This window comes from Salvelinus fontinalis, chromosome 37 (assembly GCF_029448725.1).
Source record: "Salvelinus fontinalis isolate EN_2023a chromosome 37, ASM2944872v1, whole genome shotgun sequence".
Classification (NCBI taxonomy): domain Eukaryota; kingdom Metazoa; phylum Chordata; class Actinopteri; order Salmoniformes; family Salmonidae; genus Salvelinus; species Salvelinus fontinalis.
In genome coordinates this window covers 4,865,191-4,870,902 of record NC_074701.1, presented here as the reverse complement: position 1 = coordinate 4,870,902, position 5,712 = coordinate 4,865,191, and positions in this window count along the sequence as shown.

Below are 5,712 nucleotides of genomic sequence, written 5' to 3'. Positions count from 1 at the left end.
TACTGCACCTGTACATAGCCCATCTATAATTTAGCCCTAACAACTACTTCTTCCCCTACTGTATTTATGTATTTAGCTCCTTTGCACCCCATTATTTCTATCTCTACTTTGCACATTCTTCCACTGCAAATCAACCATTCCAGTGTTTTACTTGCTATATTGTATTTACTTCGCCACCATTACCTTTTTTATGCTTTTACCTCCCTTATCTCACCTCACTTGCTCATATTGTATATAGACTTATTTTTCTACTGTATTATTGACTGTATGTTTGTTTCTTCCATGTGTAACTCTGTGTTGTTGTATGTGTCGAACTGCTTTGCTTTATCTTGGCCAGTTCACATATGTAAATGAGAACTTGTTCTCAACTTGCCTACCTGGTTAAATAAAAGTGAAATAAAATAAATACAATTGTGTTCGTTAGCTAACCTGTAGTGTTATTATCCCCAGTAAAACCATGTGTCTGTATTACTGCTGCTGAGAGACGGTGTTGGACAGGGATACAGCTGAGACAGTGTTGGACAGGGATACAGCTGAGACGGTGTTGGACAGGGATACAGCTGAGACGGTGTTGGACAGGGATACAGCTGAGACAGTGTTGGACAGGGATACAGCTGAGACAGTGTTGGACAGGGATACAGCTGAGACAGTGTTGGACAGGGATACAGCTGAGACAGTGTTGGACAGGGATACAGCTGAGACAGTGTTGGACAGGGATACAGCTGAGACAGTGTTGGACAGGGATACAGCTGAGACAGTGTTGGACAGGGATACAGCTGAGACAGTGTTGGACAGGGATACAGCTGAGACAGTGTTGGACAGGGATACAGCTGAGAGACGGTGTTGGACAGGGATACAGCTGAGACAGTGTTGGACAGGGATACAGCTGAGAGACGGTGTTGGACAGGGATACAGCTGAGACAGTGTTGGACAGGGATACAGCTGAGACAGTGTTGGACAGGGATACAGCTGAGACAGTGTTGGACAGGGATACAGCTGAGACAGTGTTGGACAGGGATACAGCTGAGACAGTGTTGGACAGGGATACAGCTGAGACAGTGTTGGACAGGGATACAGCTGAGACAGTGTTGGACAGGGATACAGCTGAGACAGTGTTGGACAGGGATACAGCTGAGACAGTGTTGGACAGGGATACAGCTGAGAGAGGTGTTGGACAGGGATACAGCTGAGACAGTGTTGGACAGGGATACAGCTGAGACAGTGTTGGACAGGGATACAGCTGAGACAGTGTTGGACAGGGATACAGCTGAGACAGTGTTGGACAGGGATACAGCTGAGAGACGGTGTTGGACAGGGATACAGCTGAGACAGTGGTGGACAGGGATACAGCTGAGACAGTGTTGGACAGGGATACAGCTGAGACACGGTGTTGGACAGGGATACAGCTGAGACAGTGTTGGACAGGGATACAGCTGAGACAGTGTTGGACAGGGATACAGCTGAGACACGTGTTGGACAGGGATACAGCTGAGACAGTGTTGGACAGGGATACAGCTGAGACACGGTGTTGGACGGGATACAGCTGAGAGACGGTGTTGGACAGGGATACAGCTGAGAGACGGTGTTGGACAGGGATACAGCTGAGACAGTGTTGGACAGGGATACAGCTGAGAGACGGTGTTGGACAGGGATACAGCTGAGAGACGGTGTTGGACAGGGATACAGCTGAGAGACGGTGTTGGACAGGGATACAGCTGAGACAGTGTTGGACAGGGATACAGCTGAGAGACGGTGTTGGACAGGGATACAGCTGAGACGGTGTTGGACAGGGATACAGCTGAGACGGTGTTGGACAGGGATACAGCTGAGACAATGTTGGACAGGGATACAGCTGAGAGACAGTGTTGGACAGGGATACAGCTGAGACAATGTTGGACAGGGATACAGCTGAGAGACAGTGTTGGACAGGGATACAGCTGAGACAGTGTTGGACAGGGATACAGCTGAGACAGTGTTGGACAGGGATACAGCTGAGACAGTGTTGGACAGGGATACAGCTGAGACAGTGTTGGACAGGGATACAGCTGAGACAGTGTTGGACAGGGATACAGCTGAGACAGTGTTGGACAGGGATACAGCTGAGACAGTGTTGGACAGGGATACAGCTGAGACAGTGTTGGACAGGGATACAGCTGAGACAGTGTTGGACAGGGATACAGCTGAGACAGTGTTGGACAGGGATACAGCTGAGACAGTGTTGGACAGGGATACAGCTGAGACAGTGTTGGACAGGGATACAGCTGAGACAGTGTTGGACAGGGATACAGCTGAGACAGTGTTGGACAGGGATACAGCTGAGACAGTGTTGGACAGGGATACAGCTGAGACAGTGTTGGACAGGGATACAGCTGAGACAGTGTTGGACAGGGATACAGTGTTGGACAGGGATACAGCTGAGACAGTGTTGGACAGGGATACAGCTGAGACAGTGTTGGACAGGGATACAGCTGAGACAGTGTTGGACAGGGATACAGCTGAGACAGTGTTGGACAGGGATACAGCTGAGACAGTGTTGGACAGGGATACAGCTGAGAGACGGTGTTGGACAGGGATACAGCTGAGACAGTGGTGGACAGGGATACAGCTGAGACAGTGTTGGACAGGGATACAGCTGAGAGACGGTGTTGGACAGGGATACAGCTGAGACGGTGTTGGACAGGGATACAGCTGAGACAGTGTTGGACAGGGATACAGCTGAGAGACGGTGTTGGACAGGGATACAGCTGAGACAGTGTTGGACAGGGATACAGCTGAGAGACGGTGTTGGACCGGGATACAGCTGAGAGACGGTGTTGGACAGGGATACAGCTGAGAGACGGTGTTGGACAGGGATACAGCTGAGACAGTGTTGGACAGGGATACAGCTGAGAGACGGTGTTGGACAGGGATACAGCTGAGAGACGGTGTTGGACAGGGATACAGCTGAGAGACGGTGTTGGACAGGGATACAGCTGAGACAGTGTTGGACAGGGATACAGCTGAGAGACGGTGTTGGACAGGGATACAGCTGAGACGGTGTTGGACAGGGATACAGCTGAGACGGTGTTGGACAGGGATACAGCTGAGACAATGTTGGACAGGGATACAGCTGAGAGACAGTGTTGGACAGGGATACAGCTGAGACAATGTTGGACAGGGATACAGCTGAGAGAATATATAGAGTTGTGAGGATCCACTGCCCTGATACTTGATCTACAGGCTGCTGTTGAGTCTCTCAGTTAACTTTTGGAATGGATACACGGAGTGTGTCAATAATGACTTCCTCTGCTGTAGTTGACTGCCTCCTCAGCCTCCCCTCCTCTGTAACACAGCTCTCTTCTGGACACAGCTCATTTCCCATTGGCTGGCTGTGTGTCAGCTCATATCCCATTGGCTGGCTGTGTGTCAGCTCATTTCCCATTGGCTGGCTGTGTGTCAGCTCATTTCCCATTGGCTGGCTGTGTGTCAGCTCATTTTCCATTGGCTGGCTGTGTGTCAGCTCATTTCCCATTGGCTGAATGTGTCTCAGCTCAAATCCCATTGGCTGGCTGTGTGTCAGCTCATATCCCATTGGCTGTCTGTGTGTCAGCTCACCATCTTTGAGTATCTAGGTCTGTGTGATCTATGTGTGGGTAGATGTCATGTCACTGCCATCTGATTAACTCAGATAATAACTCTGTAGTCCTCCTGAGAGACAGAGGCTTTTAATACCTGCACCAGTTCATCACGGCCTTGATGACGAAGGCTGAGTCTCAAACGGCACCTTATCCTGATGTAGTGTACTGTTCTGGTTCTGGGGGATGGGCTGCCGTTCCTGATGTAGTGTACTGTTCTGGTCCAGGGTTCTGGGCTGCCGTTCCTGATGTAGTGTACTGTTCTGGTCCTGGGGGATGGGCTGCCGTTCCTGATGTAGTGTACTGTTCTGGTCCAGGGGGATGGGCTGCCGTTCCTGATGTAGTGTACTGTTCTGGTCCAGGGTTCTGGGGGATGGGCTGCCGTTCCTGATGTAGTGTACTGTTCTGGTCCAGGGGGATGGACTGCCGTTCCTGATGTAGTGTACTGTTCTGGTCCAGGGTTCTGGGGGATGGGCTGCCGTTCCTGATGTAGTGTACTGTTCTGGTCCAGGGGGATGGGCTGCCGTTCCTGATGTAGTGTACTGTTCTGGTCCAGGGTTCTGGGGGATGGGCTGCCGTTCCTGATGTAGTGTACTGTTCTGGACCAGGGTTCTGGGGGATGGGCTGCCGTTCCTGATGTAGTGTACTGTTCTGGTCCAGGGTTCTGGGGGATGGGCTGCCGTTCCTGATGTAGTGTACTGTTCTGGTCCAGGGTTCTGGGGGATGGGCTGCCGTTCCTGATGTAGTGTACTGTTCTGGTCCAGGGGGATGGGCTGCCGTTCCTGATGTAGTGTACTGTTCTGGACCAGGGTTCTGGGGGATGGGCTGCCGTTCCTGATGTTGTGTACTATTCTGGTCCAGGGGGATGGGCTGCCGTTCCTGATGTAGTGTACTGTTCTGGTCCAGGGTTCTGGGGGATGGGCTGCCGTTCCTGATGTAGTGTACTGTTCTGGTCCAGGGTTCTGGGGGATGGGCTGCCGTTCCTGATGTAGTGTACTGTTCTGGTCCAGGGGGATGGGGGATGGGCTGCCGTTCCTGATGTAGTGTACTGTTCTGGTCCAGGGGGATGGGGGATGGGCTGCCGTTCCTGATGTAGTGTACTGTTCTGGTCCAGGGTTCTGGGGGATGGGCTGCTGTTCCTGATGTAGTGTACTGTTCTGGTCCAGGGTTCTGGGGGATGGGCTGCTGTTCCTGATGTAGTGTACTGTTCTGGTCCAGGGTTCTGGGGGATGGGCTGCTGTTCCTGATGTAGTGTATTGTTCTGGTCCAGGGTTCTGGGCTGCCGTTCCTGATGTAGTGTACTGTTCTGGTCCAGGGTTCTGGGGGATGGGCTGCCGTTCCTGATGTAGTGTACTGTTCTGGTCCAGGGGGATGGGGGATGGGCTGCCGTTCCTGATGTAGTGTACTGTTCTGGTCCAGGGTTCTGGGGGATGGGCTGCCGTTCCTGATGTAGTGTACTGTTCTGGTCCAGGGGGATGGGCTGCCGTTCCTGATGTAGTGTACTGTTCTGGTCCAGGGTTCTGGGGGATGGGTATCCGTTCCTGATGTAGTGTACTGTTCTGGTCCAGGGTTCTGGGGGATGGGCTGCCGTTCCTGATGTAGTGTACTGTTCTGGTCCAGGGGGATGGGGGATGGGCATCCGTTCCTGATGTAGTGTACTGTTCTGGTCCAGGGGGATGGGCTGCCGTTCCTGATGTAGTGTGTTGGACAGGGATACAGCTGAGACAGTGGTGGACAGGGATACAGCTGAGAGACGGTGTTGGACAGGGATACAGCTGAGACAGTGTTGGACAGGGATACAGCTGAGACAGTGTTGGACAGGGATACAGCTGAGACAGTTTTGGACAGGGATACAGCTGAGACAGTGTTGGACAGGGATACAGCTGAGAGACGGTGTTGGACAGGGATACAGCTGAGACAGTGTTGGACAGGGATACAGCTGAGACAGTGTTGGACAGGGATACAGCTGAGACAGTGTTGGACAGGGATACAGCTGAGACAGTGTTGGACAGGGATACAGCTGAGACAGTGTTGGACAGGGATACAGCTGAGACAGTGTTGGACAGGGATACAGCTGAGAAACGGTGTTGGACAGGGA